This window comes from Pseudopodoces humilis, chromosome 5, assembly GCF_049639895.1.
Source record: "Pseudopodoces humilis isolate 2021_Gansu_Grassland_sample_001 chromosome 5, ASM4963989v1, whole genome shotgun sequence".
Classification (NCBI taxonomy): Eukaryota; Metazoa; Chordata; class Aves; order Passeriformes; family Paridae; genus Pseudopodoces; species Pseudopodoces humilis.
Window position 1 is genome coordinate 38,784,921 of NC_142204.1, and position 9,378 is coordinate 38,794,298.

Consider the following 9,378-nt stretch of genomic DNA (forward strand, 5'->3'; position numbering starts at 1 on the left):
TGCATTTCCTTACACTGATCACAGTAGCTTCCCTCCATTAGGGATCTGTAGCCAAAGAATGTGCTAAAATCTGTTGATTTTTTTTTTTTAACCAAGATGTTTGTTGCACACAAAGTTGTATTCAATGCAAGTAAAGCCTTTTGGTTTCCCAGCTGAACCCCATTCAGCTGTGGAGGTTGATGGAAGGAATGGAGGGCCCTAGAAACCTGCAGGTACAAGGTCAGAATCTGAGCCAGCTCCCAGCTGTGACCCTGCTGTCTGCTCTGAAAATGCTCTCATGTACGTGAAGTAAAACATCTTTGATCAAGGTGTGCAAGTGCCTGGTCTCAAAAGTTCCCAGACCAGTAAAAGATAAGGTAACATAGAACCCTTTTCTTTCCTGCCCTGTGACTGAGGGTGCCCTGCTCCATGCAGATGTGGCAGCCCTGACACAGCAGCAGGAAGCCTGGTATTGCAGGCTGTGTGCACCTGGAATTTTTTTCTGGACAACATCTGCTTCCTGTTAGCCTGTAACATACTGTTTACATCCATTTTACATAAAAACAGCAACCATAGCATCATGGTGGATGGAATAGAGTCTACTAAAAAATCCACTTTCAGTACAAAAAGACTGAATCTTGTTTTCTATTTCCATCCAGCTGCAGTCATCAGGACAAAAACTGTGCAAAAGCTCAGGCAGGTTTACTGTTGTACACAGAGAAGCTCATTAAGCCATCCTCCAGTTCACAGGGGTATTTTCTACCCATTTTCAAACCTTCTCACATATTCACAGGAAAGGTCACCATAAAGAGATTGCTCAACCTGTGTTGCAGTGACCCAAACCCTTATGCCCACTGGCAGCCAAGTTGCTGAACTTCTTTAGCAAGAATTTAGGACCTCACTTCTTGCTGGGTTTGTCTAGGAGAAGCTTCCTCTGGGCTTCAGAAGTGTTTCATGTGCTCACAGAGATAAATAGTGTCTGAGGTAGGAGCTACCAACTGCACATAAAATGCAGGCTGTTGTTCCACTTTTAAACATATTTCTAATATTCCGATGACGTGTAACTAGGTATGTAATTAGAGTGGAGCCAACCTTCTCAGAGCATAACTTTCCAATTTAGCTTTGACCATAGTCTGAAATAGCTACATGCAGGGAAAGCACCATTTGAGGAGAAAACCTTTACTAAGAGTGCTTGCCTGAGAACAGCCCCAAGCCAGGTGGCTCAAAGGGAGGGCTGGCCTTTCGCCAGGCTTTGTCCTGCTCTTTGGATTAATTCCCAGAGTAACTTCAGGAAACTTCCTGGACCTTCTGCATTAAAAAACACCTTTTGCTATAAAAGGTTAAGCCTTAAAATACCACTGGGGAACAGATCTTGGAAGCAATTGGCATTACAGACCAGTAATTGTTGGCCCAAGGAGGAAGACGGAATGGCCGTAAGACATAACACCTCTCCTTGCATTTCCTTGGGCCCCTTTCTCTTCACTTACAATAAAGGAACTCAGAGTGCTAAGTTAAGACAGATTACTTGAGTTTCCTCCACAATATACAGGCTATTTAGTGAACTGGTGAGCAAAGGTATGACTTCAGCCAAGGCTATCAATGTGGACAAGCTGTGTTTGGATTTGCATGGAATCTACTCATTTAAGACATCTGTAGTGTGGACCTGTAGTGTTGTTGTGTGGACCTGACTGCTGCATTCAGGCAAAAAGTACCACTAATTTAAGCTTTTCACCCTGATTTCTTCAGGAAGGAGAGCATCACTGCAGGGAGACTCTTGCCAGGTTTGTTGAGACCAATGACCATCTGTCAAAGGACTACTTACCAAAGGGACTAATAACACAAAACTTCAATTATGGCTTCATATCCCACTATAGTATTTACCTGCATTAGCTTTGATTGCTGTTAAATGTTAAGAAAAAAATGGAATAAATGGGAGCTGCCTTCATGCCCTTAGGGGTGCAGGTGTGGAATGAACATGATTAGCACATCAAGGGGACTCTAGATGAAAAGGCAGGCCTGTATCTATTTACTGTTATTGTGGAACCCTGTATGCCATATCTACACTTAAAACTGCTAATTTTAAGAATTCAGAAAATTATCCTAGGCATAAAAATATCAGGGCACTCCATTAGAATTAATTACATTATTGACAAAATTAATTGGTTACATTCTAGTTTGAAGATTTTGGTTAATCTCAACTAAGGCTTTTAGGGCTTTTTTTGCTAGCAGGGAAGAAATCTGGATACAGTAATATAAACATGGACCATAGAGCTAGGGCTGAAAGAGATGTCAAGGATTATGTAGCTGACCCTTGGCTCTGATGGCTGGATTCTGTGCTCCCTAAATCACTTCTGCCAGATGTAGGTTTGGCCAGTTCTTGAATATCTCCAGACATCTTTTCAGAGGTGCCATAATTGCAATTTATTCCCATTTGACAGAAATGCTAAGTCTGAATGAAGAATGGATGGGGTAGTCCAGGAGAAGAAGAAGAATGGCAGGGGTTAATAGCACCTTTCTTAGCAGACCATCAAAATCCTATGTGCAAGGAGTTTCTCCAGACACTGGGACTAAGAACAAAAGAAGATACCTAACACAGGAGACAGCCTACAACCAGACTAAGAAAAGTCATCTAGAGCTGATCCTCTTACTGCAATCCAAGTTGGAGGTCAGGGTGGTGGCTGCAAAAGATGGCTCATGCAGAGATATCCCAGTTATCAGGGGAGAGAAAAAAAGCAGGTGATGCAGTGCGCCAGGTTTGTGTGCTGAGCACCTCCCACTCTGCATCACTCACATGCTCAGAGCAAGATCTAGGGGTTTGTCATTTTTGTCACAGCAGAAAAAAGAAAGCACATGTACATGTATGACAACTAATGACAACAAATGCATTGACAATAAATTCAGCACTTGAAGCCACCCTCCTGTGTCCACACAATCAGGTCCCCATGACATCAAAGTAGGTGTACCTGCTGTGAAATGAAACTTCAGTGACACGAAACGATTCTATTAGTAGCAACTGAATCTCTGGCACGTAAATATTTGTCATCAGACACTACCCAGGAAATAGGCAGTTTAAGCAAGCTCAATGTATCAAGAAAACCATAGCCTGAGGACTAATATTTCCTTTATTCTATTATTCACATTAGATTATATATGGAATTTATATATTATTCACATAAAATTATATATGGAATAGGCATGACCTTCAGTCACACACATTCTATGACTTTGCAAGCAGGGGCTCTTGCAGTGCTCTCAACCTTCTTTGCAAAGGCACCTTTTCTAGTTTGGGGTAATTTCACTAACCTGATGTAGATGATGAACTGTGATGCTGTAAAATATCCTTGCTCCTTAACATCAGGCACTTATCCAGTGCTGAGTGCCAAAGTCATAGTGATGGGCACTTAATTTTCTACTGCTGTGAGTAAATCTAGATGTTCAGAAAAATGTTCTTAATTGCCAGTTGGTTTTACTGCATTTATGGGTTTTGTAGTTCTGCTGAAAATTAAAGTCCAGCCTCTCAAATTCAGGCAACTCCATTTTTACCGGTATCGGGCTTGATGCCTACAAGTTAATAAACTAGGGTAACAATAGACCGGAGCATAATACCTCACCTCATTTACCATCACTTGGTTCCTTTAGGCCACAAATGTCTGCATTATTAGTCCAACAGTTTTATGGGTTTACAGGTCCTTTATGAGCTGCTAATTACTTGATTGTGGTGAACTGTTGTAGGCTGTGCTATTTTGTACAACACTGCCTGCCAGTGCACTGCTGTCAGCTTTGCAGCACAGCCCAGCTCCCAGCCCCAGTTTAGCCAAGAGACTTGACCAGGTGGCTGCAGTACGAGGTCACCCCTGGATGCATTCTTTCCTGGATGCATTCCACCCAAATACATCTATCATGCCCCAGCATCCATCCATGGCAGCCTTCCTCGTAAGCCCAAAGCAGTCGGAGACCTGGCAGCTTGCTGTGCCAGCGTGGGGGATCAGCACAGAGGCTGTGGTGTTTCCAGGGTGCCTTGTGGCCCCAGCACACACAGGCCGTGCAGGAGGTACATCTGGTTTGTTCAACAGCAGAAGTGCTGCTGGATCTGTCAGGACAGGCTGATGTGCAGCTGGGCCAGCAAGGAGATAGCCAGGGTGGGCAGGAAGCAGCCTGGGATCCCTGGGGAAAGGCGGGTGGGAGGTGCCTCAGCCCTTGAGTGTGGGTGACCAACCTGTCACTGTGTAATTGCCCAGCACTGCATTGCTTTGTGAGGTGCTTCTTTTTGACAGGTTGCACCAATACTGGTAACAGGCCAAGGCTATTTCTTACCTGTATCTGATCACTCCAGAACACTCAGAGCCCAAGGTGCCAAATCAGCACTGCTTCCATGACCAACACCTTACCTTCACACGGAGTGAAGAGCCCAGCCCCTGAAGTGGTATAAAAGCTGCAGGGAAAGTTACTATTTTTGATGGTTGTTTGCTTTAACCACAGAGACTACTATTAAATGTTGCTAGTTAATGTTCTTACCACTTTCTGGTAAGTGGAAGGCACAGGTGTGTTATACACACTAAACTCAGGATTGCTGCTGAGCTCCAGAGGCAGGGAAAATACCAACAAGATTTGTGCCACCAAGCAAAGCAGAGTCAGGGAGACCATCCCAGAGGATGTGGAATAGATGGAGTGACAGCCCTTTCACTTCTTGGAAGCTCGCACACAACCCAACTGCACACAATTACCAGGTGGTGATTTCCAACTCTACCCTGCACCATTTTTCTGATGGTGCTCAGTACAAAGAAATAAGGCTAGGGATGGCTCCAGCATCAGCAGACACCTGGAAACTTTGTCTGGCATGGCTTTGAGCAGGAGGGAAGCTCCAGCCTCAGGAAGAGTAGCAGGAAGTTACTCCTGTGGCTCACAGAGTTGGGACCTCCCTTGAGCACTGGAAAACTCCATAGAAAATCCTAACAAAGAGCCCAGTAAAATTGTTACATTTGCTGCTTCTCATCTCCAGCTTGGATACATCAGAGGTTGTATCAGACTACTGAAGCAGCATGCTGCTGCAAAAAAAGCATCAAACCAGCACCAAACCTTTCACTCAAAGGCTGTGTCACGGTTTGTCACCCAGCCCTCACTCAATCCTCTCCAGGGGAATGGGAGAGCAAAGAATAAAAGTTAGAAAAATCATTGTTTGAGATAAGAGTTTAACAGGACAGAAAGGAAGAAAATAATAATAATTGTAATAATAAAATTATATGACTATGTAAAACAATTGCTCATCACCTGCTGACTGATACCCAGCCAGCCCCCACACAGTAGCCCCTGGCCCACTTTACCTCCAGTTTATATATTAAGCGTGATGTCTCATGGACTGAAATATCCCTTTGGCCAGCTGTTCTAGGTGTGTCTCCTCCCACTTTCGTGTGCCTCTGCAGCCTTCTCATGGGCAGGGCAAAAGAAGCTGAAAGTGCTTGGTGTAAGCACTGCTTGGCAATAGCTAGGAGCATCAGTGTGTAATCAACATTATTCCCGTCTTATATCCTTAACACAGCACTCTACCAGTTACTGAAGGAAAATTAAGCCTATCTCACCCCAAACCACATCAGGCAGCCATTCATAGTCTTCTCCTGGAGACAGACAGCTGTTTTCTTGTTATTTAAATAGCACCCAAACCCTGTATGAGAAGCTGGAAGTAATGGTATCCTTATGTCTCTACACAGGAGGCTTCCCAGTTCTGGCACTAAAACATCTCTTATTAGGCAGCCAAGCTATAATTACATCTGGGTCAGAAGGCATAAACTGACAAATTTTACTTGGAAAAAATAATTGGGAAAAGATGCAGTAACTAAGCAGAGATATTAATTTGGGATCCATTTTGCCCTCCTGAAAAGACTTTTCACAGATTCTTATCACCACAGGAATTAATATAAAATCCATGTCCTAAAGAGTATGTAAAAGAAATTGTTCTAAGGAAATAGGCATAGCCAGAAAAATAGGTGATGAGTTCTAAATTCTCAGCTAAACACTTTGGAGTGGGAATGTGAAGGAGCAGTCTGAGGGTTGCTAGAACATCTGGGGAATTTGGCTAGTCTGGTAGGAAAGAAAAAGTTCACTTTTCCAGATCTTTGGGAGACAAGATACCAGTTTGATCACCCATTTTTTATTGTATTCACTGCTATTTCTGAGCTGTTGCTAATTACATTGGCTAGTTATTATACCCTTAAAGAAGCCCATTGTGAAATGCAGCCAGGTGTCTAAGCACTGGCTGTCATACACTAGACCACAAGATACTTGAGGAAGGCAGTTTTTCTTCCATATTTTTGGAAATTCTGGTACTTCAAGCAGATGCCTAACTGAATTAGATCATCAGTGACTGAGCTGCAGCCATGACACATGTTCATAAAAGCAGTGCCAAGAGGCAAGGATCAGGAAAGAGGGTCATAATGGGATTACTGTGTGTTTGGCCTGACTTCCTTTGTGATGGATGCCAGTCAGTCATTCCAGTGTACAGCCATTTCTGATATTTGTGTTACAAGACATAAATTTGGTCTAATGAGTAATAAGCAGACAGAGAAATGAGACCTTCCAGGGAAAAGCTTCAGATTGCCAAGCTTTTCACTCATGCCAGCTGTCTGAGCTCTGCACGTACCTGCTGCAGACCACGTGTTCCTCTGGGGTTTTCAGCACATTCAACCTTGGCTTCAGAGACACAAAGTGGGGAGAGTGGGTGGTCACAGCAGCTGTGTAAAGCTAAGCACTGTGGTACCTCTTGTGTGACCCCATGCAAGAAAATGTGCCCCAAATAAATGGTGCCATCCTGAGTGTTCCACAGAGACCAAGAGCTTCAGTAGGCTGTATCAGGGAGAAGCCCTTCAACATTCAATACACTATGGGAAGGTCATGGCAAGCACATCCCTGGCCCTGGCCTGGGAACAAAGTGCAGAAATCCTGCAAATTCCAGGCTAAGGAGAGAACACTTAAGGAAAACTGTGAGCTCTATCATTTCTGAGACAGGTTAGCTACAGATGTGTTTCAATAAATTTCTAGAGGGGACTTGCAATGCCAGGCATGAGATCCTCTCCCTGCTTTGTTAGGGAGGTGAAAAAGACAGCAGATCAAAAGGGAAGTGGTTGGTCTGTCTTTTTTCACTGTGGTTGTAAAGCAGGTTGTGTCTGTGAGCTGCAGAGAGGGATAGCAACCTCTCAGCTGTGGTGGCTCGTGGCCTGGAAGTAGGTCAAGCACAACAGGGGATCAGACAGCAAAGAGCAGAAAGCATCTCCACTCTAGCTGAAAAAAGCTATTTATTCTTCTCCTTCGTGCTTTCATAAACCCAAGGATCAGGCTCAGCCTGGGGAGAGGCTGTTTGGGGAAAGAAGAACAGGAGAAGGAGGATGGGGCTGGGAGGGCCAGAGATGAACTTTTCTAGGAATAGGGAAAAAGCCATAGAGGTATAAAATGTGGAAGGTCATGAAAAGGAGAGTAGAAAGCAGGAAAAGCCAGGGCATGAGTGGTCATGGGGAAGCCCAGAGAGAAGGAGCACTTAAGGGCACAAACCAAGTTTTATTCCTGAAACAGTCTATTACCACCATGTACATTTTCTTTAATGGATTTTAGGTTAAGCAAGGTATATCTAAAACATGTTGAGCACATAGCAAACTCCTCTGGTGCTCCACCAAGGATGTAGCATCTTTCTAGCATCTGTTTTTGTGCCTATGTCTCCTCATGAACAGTTCCTTGGTCTGTTCAGTTCTCTTCTGGGCAGGGCAGGCAAAGCTCACATGAGACCACGATCACCAAGAGCCACTGGGGTCTCCCAGGTGGGCCATGCCTGGTGCAGAGATGTGCTGCAGTAACACCTGCTGATGCTTTTTGGATGCCTGTGAAATGAGGTAAAGATCTGTATATATGCATACCTAACAGCCCACATCAAGACGTGGTGTCCTACAAAACCCTTCCCAGGGTAAGAGGACTGTGCTTCAAACCATTTATGTTCACATTAAAAAAACAAAAGGTTTATTAATCACCCATATAGCTGGGTTATGAAGTAGTAGTTATGAAGCAATTAACAGATAACATTATTTAAGACCAGTAAGCTAGGCTTGGCATACTCCTCCCTTTTTTTAATAGAGTTTCACAGAGGTCTGTCTTTCTAGCAAAGCTCTGACAGAGACCAAACACCCAAATGTTCCTGAGATGAGAAGGAAACTTCTTGTGTGAGGTCAGATTCTGGTATTGTGTGGCCTCTTTCACTCTTCCCAACATTCCTGTGAAGTTACTGATACCACTGTGTTCCTAGAAAATATCAAAATATTAACATATAAATGCTACAACAAACAATACTTCTTGTCCTCATGCAGCTCTTCTCCCTTCAGGGCTACAGATAATTTAATGGGAGAACTGGTTATTTCAAAATGAGCTGTTCATTACGGTATTTTCATTGACAGTTCAGTGAAACTGTCAGCTCTTCTTGCTCTAATTGCTTTTGATCAACAAAAGAAAAACATGCACCCTTAAAAGAAAGTTATTTTGATGCAGCTGGAACAGCTCCCTCTTTAAAGAGAATGATGTGGAAAAGGGCAAGCAACAGACAATGATGGGAAAAGAAAGAAAGGAGGAAAAAAATTGACACATTTTCCCAAACAATCACTTGTAACTTCAGTATTTCTGCAGTCAAATGCAGTTACTCCAGAGGAAAACTTTCCATGTCCTTCAGCAACCTTTGCCAGAAGAATTTATTTGGATTGGCTCCTGCAGGCACTCAAGAAAAAGTCAATTCTCAAATATTTATAGGGGAGCAAGTGGTTAGCTTGTGTGGCATGAGTCAGGTTTTTCACTGGTGCCATTCAATCAACCTACAGAGATTAACTTGGATATACAGTCTAGTAAAACCTGCTGTAGAATACCCATAATTGAATATAGGCTGCAACACTAGTCATAGCATAAGTAGCAGCAATGTAATCTTAAACTTCAGTGGAAAGTATGATCTATCAATACTCAGGGTTTAATGGATTTCTGTAAAACACCTTGCATAAAAAAAACTTGGTTGCTCATTGCTTGCCCTTGGTAACTGATTAAGCGTTACTACGTCACACGGAAAACAGAGTTATCCCACAGTCCATTAAAAACTAAACAGAAATTCATTTCTGTTTAATTCACTTCTCTTTCCCAAATACTGAAGTATGTAAGAGAGAAAATAAAACCTTGAATTCCAGTCAGATTTGGAATCAAATTACAAGGAATGCCTTGCACACTCGGAAAAGGCACAGGAAAACCCCCAAACACTGAACAACCACCAGCTCACACTTTTGTGGGACTCTGGGGTGGTCAGAGCACTGTTGCCCCACGGAGTGCTCCCCTGCATGAGGCAGGATGGGGATTTGAGGCCAGGTCTCACCTCTCCAGCTCATCTGAAGC